At 37.1% G+C, this 18,855-nt stretch overlaps 1 protein-coding gene across 3 annotated transcripts in view; it reads left to right on the top strand.

Annotated features, from left to right (window-relative positions):
- Positions 1-18,855, top strand: part of FILIP1 (filamin A interacting protein 1) — a 338,049-nt gene that overhangs the window by 44,029 nt on the left and 275,165 nt on the right. For 2 of the 3 annotated variants that reach the window (XM_088840542.1, XM_055433255.2), the window contains exon 2: positions 1,707-1,822. The exons of the other annotated variant lie outside the window; for it this stretch is intronic. The gene's annotated coding sequence lies outside the window, so the exon portion shown is untranslated. The remainder of the gene's footprint in view (positions 1-1,706; positions 1,823-18,855) is intronic. 3 annotated transcript variants of the gene reach the window in all.

The following is an 18,855-nucleotide window of genomic DNA, read 5'->3' as shown; positions in this document are numbered from 1 at the left end:
GTCACTTCATTGGTGAAAAATTAGTATAAAATTACTTTATGTAACTGGTACCCAAATATTTAAAAGAATAAAATTTGAATTACTAAAGAACATATTTGATAGAAAGTTAATGTTTGAGCTTATCTGGTATCTCAGTTAAGATGATTTTAGTGGAAAATAACAGACTCACTAAGGCAAGATTTAGCAAGGAAGACAAATTTATTGTAAGGATATAGGGATGTCTCTCAAAACACAAGGTCAGGGTACAGTTCAGGCCATTTTTAGTTCTTGAACCAAATGTTGGAAAACCATTCAGTTTAGTTCAGTTCAGTTCAGTCACTCAGTCGTGCCTGACTCTTTGCGACCCCATGAATCACAGCACGCCAGGCTTCCCTGTCTATCACCAACTCCTGGAGTTCACTCAAACTCATATCCATTGAGTCGGTGATGCCATCCAGCCATCTCATTCTCTGTTGTCCCCTTCTCCTCCTGCCCCCAATCCTTCCCAGCATCAGTCTTTTCCAGTGAGTCAGCTCGTAGCATGAGGTGGCCAAAGTATTGGAGTTTCAGCTTTAGCATCAGTCCTTCCAATGAACACCCAGGATTGATCTCCTTTAGAATGGACTGATTGGATCTCCTTGCAGTGTAAGGGACTCCAAGAGTCTTCTCCAACACCACAGTTCAAAAGCATCAATTCTTCGGCGATCAGCTTTCTTCACAGTCCAACTCTCACATCCATACATGACCATTGGAAAAACCGTAGCCTTGACTAGTCCTAACAGCTTGTTCCTCAAAAGAAGATCTTCTGTTTCTCTGGTGACACGTGAATTCTCTCATCTCTACCTCTCTCTGTACTTTTGTTTGTTTTTTTTCCCTCAGGCAGTTTTTTCCTATTTCTCTGTACACATGACTACCTTACCAGATAACAGTTTACATCTTTGGCTCAAGCGGACGCCTCAGATTAATGAAAGTATCAAATTTTCATATACAAATTCCTAGAAGAAAATATTTGATGGTCCCAGCCTGAGACAGATGTCCAACTCTGGGTCAGTAATGCATGGACTGAAAGCAGGGTCACAGATTACTAATGTAAGAGTCTGTATTAGAGGAAAACACTCAGAAGGAATTGATCTCTGCCTTTTGTACACACTTCCAGAACCTACTTAACATGTCTGTTATAGTGCCTGTTAACACGGTGTCATTTGGTTTTCCTTTGTTTCCCTTCCTCACACCTGCACCCTGAGGGAAAGGACAGCTTGCTTAGTATCCCTAACACCTAGCTGACATGAAGTTAGGGAATAATAAGAGTTAATATTTAGTTAGCACTTATTGTAGGCTAGGCATGAAAATTTTTAAAAATTAACTTAATTCTTACAGCATCTCTATGTAGAGCGAAATTTTAATGTATTTTTTAAAAATATGATTATAAGATGGTATTGATGGTGAGTCTTAGACATATACATAACACTGATTTTATAAATTTTTTGGTCAATCAAACACCCTGTAACAACAATACCAGTTATATTTTTAGTCAAAGTGCTTATACCTTTTTTTACCACTTGGTGTCAGACTTATACTATTTGAATATATTAGTGCATTTAGGAAAAGTTAGAGGTTTGTGTGTTTTAAGTTTCTCGTGCTCTAAGACTTTTCTTAGAACGTAATTGTTCTCTGCAGAGTCACTGAGGAGACAAAATATTACCTTTGTCTTTCTCTGATATTTTTAGGTTAAATTGCATTTACTGCCAGATTGAAAGGGAAGATTATTACCGTAAGAAGTGCACAGAGAATTTATGAGAGAATTCCTGGAAGCTCAAAGACCTTTTTCACATCTTTGTAAGAGGTAGGAGTAAGTCAGTCTCTTGGATTAATCCTCTGTTCAGAAACCATTTGAATACTTCTTTATCCTTCTGAGTGGAATCCAAAAGGATTTACCTTGCAAGGCTTGTGACACATTCATCTCTGACTGATGGATCAGAGAAGTGGGATAAATAATGGATGAAAAGATCAAGTATTTCAAATATGGAAAGAGTGCTACATGATGATTAGAAGTAATTCATTAATTCATTCAATAATGATTTATTGATCTGCTATAATGTGCCAGGCGCTGCTTTGGGGAGATGTTCCTGGATGTCAGATTTTTCTCTTAGCCCCCTCTGAGCTTTTATCTATGGCAGCATTCCTCACATGTCCTGCATCTGACAAATACAGGGAGAAAATTATCTGTTATGCAGACACTCAGTCTAGACATATTGCAGGGTAGAGAGTCATCTTGGCAGCTGAAAAACACAAATATTATTTTTTCTAAATCTTGGTAAAATATGCATAACATAAAATTTGCCCATTTTAACCATCAAGGTATTCTTAAGTGTTTGCTTATTATATTCAAAGTTTTTGCTGTGAAATTTTAATGAAAGTTGACTTCTAAAAATATGATTATTCAGTCATATTATCTCTTATTTATATAAAAACAAATATGAAGAATTCAGAAATAGGTAAGGAAAGTGAAATGAAGTGAAGTGAAGTCGCTCAGTCGTGTCCGACTCTTTGTGACCCCGTGGACTGTAGCCTACCAGGCTCCTCCATCCATGGGATACTTCAGGCAAGAGTACTGGAGTGGGCTGTCATTTCCTTCAAAAAGAAAAGGGTGATTTCTATGATTACTCGAAAAATAGAAATATGTAGGCCTTATGTTACTTTTTCTTTATAAAATATTACTTTATTGACTAGGAAATATAATTTCAAGTTTCAAAACATAGGACATATATATACATATGATAGAACATAGAAAGATATATATATATATACATATTTGTATATATTAATATAGAAGGATATATATATGTATACATACACACATACATATATGTACTTATATAAATACACTTCTCGTCAGTGATCCCTCATCACCCCGTTTCCCTTGCCAGAAAAAACTGATTGTGTTAGTATTTAAAAAATCTTTCCAGAGATATGTTATTCATATATATATCAAAAGGTATATATTCTCTGTTCCCACATTCTTTTTACACTTATGTGACCGCCTCTATTCCTTACTGTTTTTATGACTTAATAATACTGGAGAACTTCGCTTGTGGTCCAGTGGTTGAGAATCTTCCTGCGAATGAAGGGGACACGGGTTTGATCCCTAGTCTGGGAATATTCCACATGCTGCCGGGCATCTAAGCATGTACACAGCACCTACTGAAGCCTGTGCCCCAGGGCTTGTGCTCCACAAGAGAAGCCACTGCAATGAGAAGCCCATGGACTGAAACTAGAGAGTACTCCCTCTCACTGTAACAGAAAAAGCCCTCTTGCAGCAGCAAAGGCCCAGTGCAGCCAAAAATAAGGAAATAAATGAAATAAACATTTTTAAAAAATAGTGGAGAATTGTCCACATCCTTACATAAAATTTTTTCTTACTCTTCCCTATGTCTCAATAGCATTTCATGGCTTGTCAGGCAAAATTGTGAAAGACTTTGAAATGGGAAAGAGGAAAGAAAGAAAAAAGATTACTGCCTGTCTTTTCAGTGGAACATTAAGCATCCTTTAGTGAACTCTTTCATGTTGGCTTCAGTACTAGTCTGTGTCTTTCATTGTCCGTAACAGAGCTATTTTAGATACTGTAAGATGAAGAAAACTGAGTTATGAACATGAATTTTGTCTTGTGAAAGGCAACAGATTTCCTTCTCCACCCCCAACTCCTAGGCTCATTTTTATATCTATTAGCAAATTTATTTTAGTATTTTTGATGCTATATCTATTCCAATATCTGTATCTGTTCTTTAGATTCTTCTCGGAACCATTTGCAACATCTTACTGGTTCTCTCATCATTCAATGAGATAAATCTTTGATATGTGTTAATTTTGTATTTGTATGATAGTCATAACTTTACCTTTAAAAAAATAATCCTTAAAAGCTTTGGTGGTCATCCACTGAATTGCCCAATGACAAAACCAGGCGAACTGCATTGCTTGAAAAGTGCATTTCATGGGTTACTTAAGCCCAGGCATTGCTTTTCTTGGATCCTAGAATAATTCCAAGTGACAGTAAGAACTTTAATTTGGCTGTGTCTCCATTTCTCTAGGTTTTTCCTTTGCTGATACTTTGCCTTGTTTTTGTTTGGAGTTTGCATATGACAAATAAATATTTCTTGTTGGTGGTAGTAATGATTGAGAATTTGATCTTACGGTATGGTCTGTTTGATGATCTCTGTAGATGGATGATAGCAATTTTTTTTGCTGAGGTGACAGATAAAAGGAACTTATTTTTTTTAGTCTTTTTTTGTGTGTGTCTATCTATTTTGAATTCAAAGCAATTTAGAATATTTATGCTCACTGAGAAGAACAACTCCTTGATATCTGCACTGGTGAGTTTTTGTGTTTCTGTGTTTACCCTAAATCTGTTGAACTGAAACTAAGTTTTCTATGTTTATCTGTGCCTATGTGCCTGTGTGTTTATATGTCTGTAATACAGAAAAGGCCCTATCCTCCTATTTCATGACTATTAAATGTTTTCCTATCTCTGGAGAATATTAATCAATTAGATTGTACAAGCAAGCTCTTTAAGAAACTTTGTTCTTATTGATTTATAGAGTTAGATAATATGTATATAAAAAAAAGTTCCTAAAATTCCCATAAAATAAAAATGCTGAACTACTAACATTTTTAATATGCTAAGCTTGAGAAGAATTCTTACAGAAACTGAAAATTTCAGAATATTTTAAGAATTTTAGTTCACATAATTAACAAAACTCTTTGGCAATGAGATTAGTGTTGCTGCTGCTGCTGTGTCACTTCAGTCGTGTCCGACTCTGTGACCCCATAGACAGAAGCCCACCAGGGTCCCCCGTCCCTGGGATTCTCCAGGCAAGAACACTGGAGTGGGTTGCCATTTCCTTCTCCAATGTGTGAAAGTGAAAAGTGAAAGTGAAGTCGCTCAGTCGTGTCTGACCCTTAGCGACCCCACGGACTACAGCCTACCAGGCTCCTCCATCCATGGGATTTTCTAGGCAAGAGTACTGGAGTGGCTTGCCATTGCCTTCTCCGGTGATTAGTGTAATTTTGTAATATTAATTAAAATAACAACCATATATATTCCTGATTTATCAGTATTGATATATTATTTTACTTGAGTTTGTTTTTCCTATACTTATATAGGTTTTCTAATCAAATAAATATCAGCCTGTATGGGCTTCCCAGGGGTCTCAGTGGTAAAGAATCTGACTGCCAGTACAGGAGACAGAGGAGACATTGGTTCAATCCCTGGGTTGTGATGATCCCCTGGAGGAGGAAATGGCAATCCACTCCAGTTTTCTTGCCTGAAAAATCTCATGAACAGAGGAGCCTGGCGGGCTACAGTCCACGGGGTCACAAGAAGTCGGACACAACTGAGCACACACACACACACCCCTCTATAATGTTTAAGAATATAAAAAATGTAAATTTGTATGCAATAAAATTTGAATTATGACCTTGACAAACTTTATTTATATATATTAATAATAATTAAGTTCTTGTAATGTGCCAGTTTAAACATAATTTCCAAGACCTTTGGGTAGTTTAAAACTTTAAACTGACATTAGCCTAATTTGTGTGTTAATCTTGGGATACCTAAATAGTTTCTAACTAAGATACAATTCTGAAATTTTGGCTACTAAACATTATCTTAAGTTTATATGCTTTTTGTTTTTTAACAAATATGCTATAGAGAGGCTATATCTTTGGGTCATGTTAATGAATGTGTTCACATTTGCTACAATCAGATGTGAAAAGAATGCACATAGTTGTAAAAAGTTGCGTTATGTGTGTTGATGAGCTTTGCTGGTTTGTTTCATGCTTATTTATATTAAATAATTTTCAATTATTTATGGTCCTTCAATTTTACATGTGAAATGGAAGTTAACTATTTTGGTTGAAAGTTATAATTAATATGAGTAACTGAAACTATGCTATGAACATTGGTGAAAAATATAAAGGTTTATGTGCTTTCTTTTTCAAAAGGAGAATAGTTTTATCTTGATGCAGAGATTATCAAATCCTTTTGTCTCAGGATCCTTTTGCATTCTGAACATTTAAAAGCACAATGAATGAGCTTTTGTCTAAGTAGGTTACATTTATCAGCATTTACCATATTAGAAAATAAAGCAAATAAATCTTTTAAATATTTGATTTTTGAAAATAGCAATAATAAACTGATTTCATGCTAATCTAAGTAACATATTTAATGAGAACTGTATTTTTTAAAAATTAATGACAAGAGTTGATTTACTTTAATTTTTTGTAAATCTCTGGTGTCTGGCTAATGGGACTCAGCTTGAGTCTCCTGTCTCTTTCAGCTTTCAATCTGTGGTGTCATATGTCATGTAGCTTCTGGAAAACTTCAATGCACACTTATAAGAATATAAGAGAGAAAAAGACAGTCCTAAAGTATCAGTTTTTTCTAAGATATGAAACTTTGAAAGTGAATTTTATTTGCCTTGGCTTATAACACCTAAGTTTGAAAAGAAGCTATGAAATATGTTAAAATTTTGGCATAGTTAATCATGTTTCAAAGGGCATGCTTTCTTGGTTTACTGACTGATGCATTTGACAAATGTCAATATGAAAGACTTTTCTTTATATTCTGTGTAATCTATGTAATGCCCCTTCAGTCCACAAAATGTTTTACCCTCAAGATTAAGCAGAATGAGAATTAAATAGGTTGAATGAATGTGTGGGAAATTTCATTTTTAAATGAAATAATGAAGTATTATTGTCTTAATGGTCTATACTTATTGGACATAGGGAAAAGCCCTTTATCTTTCTAAGTGATCTTTAATCTGTGATTTATTAGATTCTCCTTATGTAAATGAAATGAAATATTTAAAAATTATTTCTGAGTCTCATAGACACCCTCTTTGAATTAAAAAACTCTTGCTGAGAACCACAACTTAAAACTCTTAAAGGAAAATATAAGTCTAAATCTTTATGACTTTGGATTAAGTGATAAGTGATCTTTTAGCTATGATACCAAAACCAGAAGCAAGGGAAGAGATAGTGGAACAGAAGACATGGAACTTACATGCCCTCATGAAAACAAAAAATATACATCTACATGTGGAAGAGTTCTCACTGAAAATTAATTGGAAGCTGTCAAAAAGGTGCTTATACAACCAAAGCTGTAGGAATGGTACACACGTAATCAGGTTGGAAGGGAAGAAAAGCAATCAGGTTGGGACTTGTGTCTCTGGGAAGGTACTCGGAGGGAAAGGAGACTGTACAGATAGATACCTGCTCTGGGGAGTGAGCAGTGACAGCCACAGATCTGATGTCCCCGTCCTGGGGTGCTACATGGGGGAGACAAGCCCCTGTGGCTGGTTAGAAGATGACTGGGACTAACAGAAGGGCTGTGGGAAGCCTGGACTCTACTGTGGAGCTCATGTGCTGGCTTGCCCCTGATGCAGGGTGGTGAGGGTGATTAGAGGACTGCTCTGAGGCTGTGGATTTCCCTGATCCTCTTGACACATGTTCCAACCCGAGCTGAGCAAATGCTCCACCACTGCTTACTCCACATCACATGGGTGGCACAGAACCTAGGGGTACCATGACTGGGGAGAAAACTCAGATTTTTCTATGGGATGCAGAGGCTGCCTGATCTCAGGGCAGAATCTGAGTCAGGTGACACTGGCCATTGTTGGCATTTAGGCTCAGCTGGTAAAGAATCTGCCTGCAATGCAGGAGACCTGAGTTTGATACGTGGGTTGGGAAGATCCTCTGGAGAAGGGAACAGCTACCCACTCCAGTATTCTGGCATGGAAAATGTCATGAACTGTATAATCCACTGGGCCACAAAGAGTCATACATGACTGAGCATCTTTCACCCATGGGGTGCTTCAGAAGCTGCCTAGATCTCTGATGACGGCTGCTCCATCACAGCTCATGCCCCAGATACACGCCATGAGTCCACCTGGGCCCCACCTGCCCTGCAGTGCAGCTCCAGAACAGGGCAGGAGCAGCAGAGGCTGAGGAAAGTGATCAGCTGTGAGGCAGAAAGGAGACCTGGACTTGAGGCTGCATTTGAGCAGAGCAAAGAAAACAACTCCTGCTGCTTGCACAGACTGATCATTGGAGACAGTTTAAAACTGTCTGTGGCTGACACAAACTGAGAATGTGAATGAGCCCTGCTTGCTTCAGCGCTTCCCTCCTCTTGGGAAAAGGTCCTGATGCTGGAAAATGGGAAAGCACACACTTAAAGGGAACAGAGTCAGCTTGGGCCAGACCCTCAGGGCTTCTGCTCCAGCAACTTGTGATTGACTCCACTCTCTGCAGGGCTGTGATGCCACCAAACAGGGGGAAATCCCTGCTCTACACTTGGCTCCAGATCTAAGAAATGGAAAGATATCCCATGCTTTTGGATTGGAAGAATTAATATTGTTAAAATGGCCATACTACCAAAAGCAGTCTACAGCTTTAATGTAATCTCTATCAAAATACACATGACATTTTCCATAGAACTAGAACAAATAACTTTAGGATTTATATGAAACCACAGAAGACCTCAAATTGCCAAAACAATTTTGAGAAAAAAAGAACAAAACTATATGTATCACCTTCTCAGACTTCAGAATATACTACAAAACTACAGTAATCAAAACAGCTTGGTATTGGTTAAAAAAAATTGACACTTAGATCAATGGAACAGAATAGAGTCTAGAAATAAACTTACCCATGTATAGTCAATTAATCCACGAGAAAGGAGGCAAGAACATACAATGGAGAAGATACAGTGTCTTGAATAACTGGTTCTAGGAAAACTTGACAGTTTCACGTAAAATAATGAGATTAGAACATTTCCTCACACCATACAAAAAAATAAACTCAGAACGTATAAAAGACCTAAATGTAAGATATGAAACCATAAACTAGTCAGCAGAGAACATAGGCAGAATACTCTTTGACATAAATTGTAGCAATATATTTTTTTTGATCCGTCTCTGAAGATAAAGGAATCAAAGCAAAAATAAACAAATGGGACCTAGCTAAACTTAAAAAACTTTTGCACAGCGAAGGAAACTATTGACTAAGCAAAAAGACAATCTACTGAATGGAATACCATATTTGCAAATGATACAACCACTTAGGGGTCAGTAATCAAAATATATAGGCAACTCATACAACTCATTATCAAACAAACAAAGAAATGGGCAAAGATCTGAATAATTCTTTGAATTTTTCCAAAGAAGACATACAGATGGCTAAAAGTTACATAAAAACATGCTCAACATTGCTAGTTTTCAGGGAAATGCAATCAGAACAACAGTGAGATATTACATCACACCTATCAGAATGGCTATCATCAAATGGTCTACAAATAACAAATGTTGTTGAGGATGTGGAAAAAAGGAAATCCTTGCACACTGTTGATAAGAATGTAAATTGATGCAACCACTATTGAAGACAGTATGGCATTTCCTTAAAAAATTAAAAATAGAACTACTGTAAGATCTAGCAATTTCACTTCTGAGTACCTATTCAAAGAAAATACTAATTCAAAAATATACACACATCTCTGTGTTCACTGCAGCATTACTTACAATAGCCAATATATGGAAACAGGTTAACTTAAGTGTCCATCAGCAGATGAATGGATAAGGAAGATGTGTTATATACATATACAATGGAGTACTACTAAGCCAAAAAAGAATGAAATTTGCAGCAATATTGGTGGACCTAGAAAATATCATGTTCAGCAAAATAAGAGAGAAAGAGAAATACTGTTTGATATCACTCATATGTGAAATCTAAAAAAAAAAAATGAATGTATATATAGCAAAATAAAAAAAGACTCACAGGTATAGAAAGCAAACTTGTGTTTACTAGTGGGGAAAAGGGAAAGGGAGAGGGGCAGAATGGAGTATGAGAGTAATTAATACAAACCATTATGCATAAAATAGATAAGCAGCAAAGATACATTGTACATCACAGAGAAGTATAACCATTATTTTGAATGACTTTTAATGACATATAAAATACTGGGTCAACATGTATAACTGAAATTAATATAATATTCTAAGTAAACTATATTTAAACTTAAAAAAAGAAGCAATAAAAGAAAAAATACATAAATTAGACTTCAGAATTAAAAATTGTGCTTCCAAGGACCCAAGAAAGCAAAATGACAATTTACAGGAGAAATATTTGTAAATCATACATCTGATAAATGTATAGTACCCAGAATATATAAAAATTTCTTATAATTTAAAAATAAAAAGACAAATTGCACAGTTTAGAATGGGCAAGAGATTGGAATAGACATTTTTCCAAAGGTGGTGTACCCATGACCCTTAAACACCCACTGAAAAGATGCTCAACAACATTAGTATTTGCTGTTGCTGTTCAGTCGCTAAGTCCTGTTTGACTCTTTGCAACCCCATGGACTGCAAACCAGGCTTTCCTTCCTGTCTTTTACTACCTCCCAGAGTTTTCTCAAATTCATGTCCATTGAGTCGGTGATACTCTCTAATCATCTCACCCTCTACCTCCCCCTTCTCCTTTTGGCTTCAATCTCTCCCAGCATCAGGATCTTTTCTAATGAGTAGGTTCTTTGCATCAGGTGACCAAAGTATTGGGGAAATGCAAATCAAAGTCAAAATAAGATATCACTTCACATTCACTGGATATAATAAAAAAGACAATGACACATGTTGGTGAGGGTGCAGAGGAACTGGAACCATTATATATTGAAGGTGGGAATGAAGGATGGTACATCATTGGAAAACAGTTTGGAAATTCCTCACAAAGGTAAATATATATGACCCAGCAATTTCACCTCTAGATGTACCCTCAAGAGAAATGAAAACTTTTGTACAAACAAAAACTTGGGCATGAATGTTCATAGCAGTATTATTCATAATAATGAAAAAATGGAAGCAATGCAAATGTCCGTGGGCTGAGGAATGGGTGTACAAAATGTGGTATATCCATTCAATGGTATATTCAGCCATTCATTCATTCATCCAGCCATATGCAGAAAAATGAAGTATAGATTCATGCTACAACATGGAGGTACCTTGAATATATTATGGTAAGTGGAAAAATCAGACACAATAGGTCACATATTTAATTTACATGCTCATGGTTTAATTTACATAAAATATACAGAATAGGGGATACCCTTGTGGCTCAGATGGTAAAGTATCTGCCTGCAATGCAGGAGACCTGAGTTCAATTCCTAGGTGGGGAAGATCCCCTGCAAGAGGGCACAGCAACCCACTCCAATATTCTTGCTTAGAAAATTCCCATGGACAGAGGAGCCTGGCGGGCTACAGTCCGTGGGGTCGCAGAGTTGGACATGACTGAGTGACTAACACTTTCACTGTCATACTTTCACATACAGAATAGACAAATCCCTAGAAACAGAAGTTCAGATCTTCCTCAACTTATGATAAGGATATGTCCCAATAAGCCATCATATGTTAAAAATATCATAAGTTGAAAATGTATTTAATATACTTAATCTACTAAACATCATAACTTAGCCTAACCTACTCTAAGTGAGCTCAGAACATTTACATCAACCTATAGTTGTGCAAAAACATCTAACACAAAGGCCATTTTATAATAAAGTGTTGAATAGTTAATATAATTTATTGAATACTACACTGAAAGTGAAAATAGTTGTCTGGATACAGAATGCTTGTAAATGTTTTGGTTATTTACCCTTGTGATCACATGACTGAGTGGGTGCTGTGGCTTGCTACTGCTGCCAGGCATCACGAGAGAGTTTCATTCTGCTAGTTCAGGAAAAATTCAAAATTTGAAGTTTGGTTTCTACTGAATGCATTTTGCTTTCACACCATTGTAAAGCTGAAAATTTGTAAACTGAACCATTTTAAGTTGGGGGCCATCTGTGGAATAGTTATTGCTAGGCACTGAAGTGGGACTGAAGTCACTGAAAGTGACTGCTTATAGATATGGGGTTTCTTTTTGGAGAGATACTCAAAACTGATGAATCATATACTTTAAAAAGGTGGATTTAATGGTATTTGAGTTGTATCTCAAAAAAGTATAAAAAATGCAATTAAAACTTTACTGAGTCTCCTTTTTCATTGCAAAATATTATTTGCGTAAGTTCAATAAGAATCTATTCTCTCTCTCTCTCCTTTTTTCTTTACCAGAATATAGTTTGATAAACTTTGAGAACAAGGTCCTAGCATATTCAAGAATAATGCTTATTCAAGCATGACATGTCACATCAAGAAAAAACTGATTTTACTAATGAAAGACATGCCTACAGAATCCTCCAAGGAAGCGTGGCTGGTGACTTGTTTATAGGTTCCCAGCCTCACAGGTGGTAAACATGGCTAATTATGTCAGGAAATTAAGATAATTTTAGTGACCTCTAGAGAGAAATTCACCCAAATTTGTAGATATTTCAAACATGATGAAGGGAACTTCCTAGGCCTCATTTCACAATCTCAGGAGAGCAAATGAGCGACTTTTAGAAGTTCAGTCTGAGATTTCGAAAATGTCCAGACAGAAGTTAATATGGTGGACTTACTACTTGTTCAATACCACACGACTGTAGGCTTGCAAGATCTCAAGGAGACCTGTATGGCTAATTAGCACTTGCTACATCTATGGGAATAACTAGGCCAAACCCAATGAGATGAGCCTTTTTAATATGTTGTTGTTTAATCATTGTCATGTCTGACTCTTTGTGACCCCGTGGACTGTGGCCTGCCAGGTTCCTCTGTCCATGGGACTTTCCAGGCAAGATTACTGGAGTGGCTTGCCATTTCCTTCTCTAGGGGATCTTCCTGACCCAGAGACCGGACTTGGGTCTCCTGCACTGGCAGGCAGATTCTTTACCATTGATCTACCCGGGAAGCCCTACATCTATGTGAATAATTAGGCCAAGTCTAATGAGATGACCCTTTTTAAAAAAATTAATTTATTTTTATTGAAGGATAATTGCTTTACAGAATTTTGCTGTTTTTTGTCAAACCTCAACATGAATTCCTCCGTTTTGAAACTCCTTCCCATCTCCTGCCCTATCCCACCCCTCTAGGTTGATACAGAGCCCCTGTTTGAGTTTCCTGAGCCGTAGAGCAAATTCCCGTTAGCTGTCTATTTTGCATATAGTAATGTAAGTTTCCATGTTATTCTTTCCATACATCTCGCCCTCTCCTCCCTATGTCTGCTTCTCCACTGTTTCCCTGTAAATAAATTCTTCAGTACCATTTTTCTAGATTCTGTGTATATATGTTAGAATATGGTGTTTATCTTTCTCTTTCTGACTCACTTCACTCTGTATAATAGGAGATGAACCTTTTTTGATGTGTACAAAAGTAGGTTTTGAGATTATTATGATCACAATGGTGGACAAAGGGGATTGTTAGAGAAAATATTTGAAATGGGCTAAAAAGGATTAGTGGGTTTAATTTCAATGAATTCTATGTATTGTCTAGTATAACTTTCAAAGTTTTCTTCTCTACAGTGTTTTCCTCCTTTCATTTTCTTTAACAGAGAAATTTTACAGCTCTGTAGGTGTAGAAAATGGTCATTCAAATGAGTTTTGTCTGGGTGACCACTTTTGTGTCTGTTAATAAATTCTTTTTTTTTTTTCTGTTAATAAATTCATTTCAGAATTGTTTTTTTTTGACAGTAGGCTGTATGGCTGACTCCCCTTTACTTCTTCACGCCCCAGTGCCAATTTCCAAAGCACAAAGATATCTTCCTACAAAGCCACAGTACAGTTATTAAACTTAAAAAAGTTAATTGATACAATGCTTTTATCTATAATTCATACTCCGGTTTTGTCAATTGTCCCAATAATGTCCTTTGTGTAACATTTTTTTGCTTCTAGCCCAAGATCTAGTCCAGAATCACATGTAAGCATTTAGTAGTCATGTATCTTTGGTCTCCTTTAATCTGGAACTGTTTTTATTTCTTCCTTGCTCTTGACTGACAGTTTGGAAGAATAAAAACCATTTATTTCATAGACCATCTCAATTTGGATTTATCTGATATTTTTCTATTTTGTTTCATTATGGTTTATTATAGGATACTGAATATAGTTCCCTCTGCTATACAGTAGGACCTCATTGTTTATTTGACACACAGTAGTTTGTATCTGCTAATCCCAAATCCTAATTTATCCATCCCTACCCCCTTTCCCCTTCAGTAATCATAAATTTGTTTGCTATGTCCTTGAGTCTTTTCATTTTGTAAAGAAGTTCGTTTGAGTTATATTTTAGATTCCACATAGAATTTTGGCCACCTCATGCGACGAGTTGACTCACTGGAAAAGACTCTGATGCTGAGAGGGATTAGGGGCAGGAGGAGAAGGGGACAACAGAGAATGAGATGGCTGGATGGCATAACTGACTCGATGGACATGAGTTTGAGTGAATTCCGGGAGTTGGTGATGGACAGGGAGGCCTGGCGTGCTGTGATTCATGGGGTCGCAAAGAGTCGGACACGACTGAGCGACCGAACTGAACTGAACATAGAAGTGATATCATATGACATTTGTTTTTATCTTTTTGACTTACTTCACTTAGTATGGTCATCTCTATGTCCATCCATGTTGCCGCAAATTGCATCATTTCATTCTTTTTATGGCTCATTAATATTCCATTGTGCATATATATTGCATCTTTATCCATTCATGTGTTAATAGACATTTCGTTTGATTCCATTTCTTGGCTATTGTAAATAGTGCTGCTATGAACATTGGAGTGCATGAATTTTTTCAAATTAGAGTTTTCTACAGATATATGCCCAGGAGTGGTATTGCTGGATCACATGGCAACTCAATTTTTAGTTTTTTTGAGGACCCTTCATACTGTTTTCCATAGTGGCTGCATCAATTAACATTCCCATCAACAGCATACAAATTCCTGTACTGTTGGTTCTCGTTTGCATTCTCTGGATCCTATACAACACCAAGTCTGACACTGGAGAAGAAAGGAAAGATAGTGTTTTACTTTTTTGGACCTCCTAGTTGAGGAGACTAATCAAAAGGCAGTAAAGTCAAGGTAAACTGAATAGAGCCCTATCTTCAAAGCTGATTCTGCCAGAGGCAAGGACAAAAACTTTGGGAGCCAGCACAAGCTGTTCCGTTCTGTCGCTCAGTCGTGTCCGACTCTTTGCGACCTCGGGGACTGTAGCCTACCAGGCTTCTCTGTCCATGGGATTCTCCAGGCAAGAATAATGGAGTGGGTTACCGTTTCCTTCTCCAGGGGATCTTCCCGACCCAGGGATCGAACCCGGGTCTCCCGCATTGGAGGCAGACGCTTTAACCTCTGAACCACCAGTACAAGCATCCAAAAAAAGGCAGAAGTTGAAAAGAGATGAATATTTTTGTGGAAATGACTCTCAGAAGAACACAGAGTTGATGAATTTGAGTTTGCATGACTTTAGGGAAAAAAAGAAAAAAAGAGGACCTGAATCAGTATCCACAGTTTGTCTCCTTTTACCACTCAGGCCAGAGACTGTGCAGGGCTCTTGGGAGTCTCTCTAGAGTAGATGAGAAAGCTTGATCTCCTCTAAGTAGGTGGGAGAAGGTTGGGGGATTGTAGGTTTGTGGTAGACTTTTGTTGTTTTGTGTTACTCAGATACACTCACCGTTTCGGTGATCATGTTCTAGTTTTTTTAGAGAGATCATCCTCCATCTTACTTCTAATCCATATAACTTATTACATAATAATTACATAATCCACATAGCTTATTCCCCTCAACAGTTTAAGATTAGGACTTGGTGCAGGTGGTCTACTTGGGAGGAAATTTCAAGGAGAGAGGGAGTAGGAAGAATGACATATGGAATGAGGAAAAGCCGATTAAGAATGAGTTACCAAGCTGGTTACTGTGAGCAACTGGGCTTCAACCCTTTTCAAAGATCCTCTGAGTTGGTATGTTGGGGAATTAATCTGTTATCCTCATCTCTATTTAGTTGAACATTGCAATAGGGACATTAATTCCTCTGTGTTTCTAGCCTCTGTGTGTGTGTGTGTGTTGAGCAAACTCCTCAAGCTTTGGAAAGCCTTTAGACAGAAAAGTATGGAAACACAGGGCAAATTGCTTGAGGTGGGATGAGTTCAGGATGCACAGAAGTTTCTATCACAGTTGAAGCTGAGATAAGAGGGACAAGGTGATGCCACTGAAGTACTAAAGTGTCTGCTACAATAGCTTAAGTGGTATCGATCTCACCCTTTGTTCCAGGAGTGGGAATAGAATTTAAATGGAAAATCAGAATATTGTGTCCCCTATGTGATTGCTTTAGGAAAAGGCAAGTCACCCTGGGTTTCCCCGATGGCTCAGCAGGTAAAGAATCCACCTGCAATGCAGGAAGCACAGGAGTTGCAGGTTCGATTCCTGGGTCAGGAAGATCCCTTTGGAGAAGGAAATGGCAACCCGCTCCAGTATTCTTACCTGGAAAACCCCATGGACAGAGGAACCTGGCAGGCTACAGTCCAAAGTGTTGCAAAGGGTCAGACGCGACTAAGCACTTGGGTGCATCACCCTATCTGAATCAATCAGAGTCAGGCTCAGGACTTCTATACATTCACCCTTCCCCAACCCCCATGTCTGTTTTCTGTTGCTTATAATAAAAAGAAACATGACAGAGGCAGACTCTCCAGTTAGACAGGGACTTGGAGAATGAATGAGAGGCCAAGAATGTCTTAGTGGAAAGGCACCACCTTGCAGATGGGCAGTTATGGGAACTAAACTCCTTTATCAACCAAGGAGTCACAAATTTGTTGAGTTATACAATCTTTTCTTGTCCACCTGGAAATTTCACTCCCCTCCCCTGTAGCTGTAGCATTGAGTCAACTGATTGTCACTTGGATTTTTAGTTTCTGGTCCCTTTTTGGAGAGCTCAATATTGCATCTAAAAAAGATGTTTATTAAATTTGCTGAGAGTTTTTAGACATTTGCAGCAGAAGAGTTTTCTGATTGTGTCCTGTATTATTCCTCTTTCCTTCCTTGTCTGCCTTCTTTTTGATATTTGGATATTTTAAAGAATTCTATTTTATTTATTTACAGGCTTTTTAGCTAGATCTCTTGACATTATTTTTATTTTTTTGGTGACTGCTTGGCATAAAAATGTATAAACCATGAAACTTTCTTATAAATCAATTAACTTTCCCCTCCAGGATTTTTTATGCTGTAAATGTCATATGTATTACATCTGCATGTATTATAAATCCCACAAGACAATGATTAATATGTATTTTAAATGGTCATGTATTTTTTTAAGAGAGGAAAAAGTAGCCTTTCATATTTACCCATAGTAACAATCTATAAAGCTCTTAGTTTCTTCCTGAAGATTTGAGTTTCCATTTGATTTCATTTTTCTTTCAACCTACTGAAAAAAATTTTAAAGCATTTCTTGTAGTGAATTTCTTTTAGTTTTTTGTTGTATGAAAATGTCTTTATTTTGCCTTTATGGTTGAAAGACATTTTCACTGCATATAGAGTTCTAAATTGACAGCTTATTTTTTCTTTCAGTACATTAAACATATTGTCTCACTGTTTTCTGATCTCTCTAGTTTCCAGTTTCATGTGTAGCCAAATGGTTGTCCCCCTTTTGGCAATGTATCATGTTTCTCTGGCTGCTTTTAAGATTTTCTCTTTAGTGTTGCTTTTAGCAGTTTGACTATGATGTGTGCAGGTGTAGTTTTCTTTTTGGGAGGATGGGGTTGCCTGGCTTGTAGGATCTAAGTTCCCTGACCAGGGATCTAAAATATGATTGCTTTAGGAAGCAATCTACACTTCCCAGTATTGGAAGTGTGGAACTCTAACCTCTGGAGCACCAGGGAATTCCCAGGTGTAGTTTTCTTTGTATTTTTCTTTCTGAGCATCTTGACTTACATTTTTGTGTTTCACCAGATTTAGACCTTTGGGACCTTTTTATTTCGAACATTTTTTTCTTCCCCTTTTTCTCTATGCTTTCCTTTTGGGACCCTGATATAAGTATGTTAAACTTCCATTACTGCTCTACAGGTTTCCAAGACTCCGGAACTTAAAAAGTAGTTTAATTTAAAAAAGCACTTTTTAAATTGGCTGCACCATGTGCCTTTCAGGATATTAGTTCTCTGACCAGGGATTGAACGCTGGCCCTCTGCAGTGAAATTGTAGAGTCCTGACTGAACCACCAGGGAATACCCTAAAAAAGAAAAAAACTTAAAAAATATTTTTGTCCTTCAGATTGGATACTTTCTATTTTTTTCAAGTTCACTGATTTTTCTGTCATATCCAATTTGCTGTTAAGTCTGTTCAGTGAGATTTTAGTTTCAAAATTGCACCTTTTTAGGTTCAGGAATTTTCTTTTGGTTCTTTTTTAATATTTTCTCTTTTATTCCCTGCTGAGATTCTTTACATTTTCATTAATACAAGCATATTTTCTCTTATTTCAATGAGCAGTGTTATAAAATCTGCTTTTAAGATCTATGTCTGCTAATTTCAACATCTAGATCATTTTGAGACCAGACTTGGTTCATGGGCTTGTCTCTTGAAAATGGGTCACATTTCCTGATTCTTCACAAGTTGAGCAATTTTGGATTTTATGCTAGACATTGTGGGATGTTCTGTAGTAAAGACTGTATTATGGTTCTCCAAAGAGTTCCCCATTTTTTTAAAATGAGAAATTAACTTGGCCAAACTCAAACTGTAAAGACGTTTTCTTGGGCAGCAGCTTCAAACCCCTATTTTGCCTTTAGCTGAGGTATGGGAGTTGCTCCCTTCATACATGCCCCAGTTCAGAGCCTTGAGCAGAGTTTATAAATGGAATTCAGGACTCTCTTCCTGGCTCACAGCTTTCTCCTCATCCTCTTAACTTTTCAGGACTTGTGGTTGCTCTAAATTCCATCTGCTAATTCTTTAGGCCAGAAA

The sequence above is a fragment of the Moschus berezovskii genome, chromosome 10 (assembly GCF_049115385.1).
Source record: "Moschus berezovskii isolate FMDL1 chromosome 10, NW_MosBer_1.0, whole genome shotgun sequence".
In the NCBI taxonomy this organism is placed as follows: domain Eukaryota; kingdom Metazoa; phylum Chordata; class Mammalia; order Artiodactyla; family Moschidae; genus Moschus; species Moschus berezovskii.
This window is presented reverse-complemented; position numbering and strand designations above follow the sequence as displayed.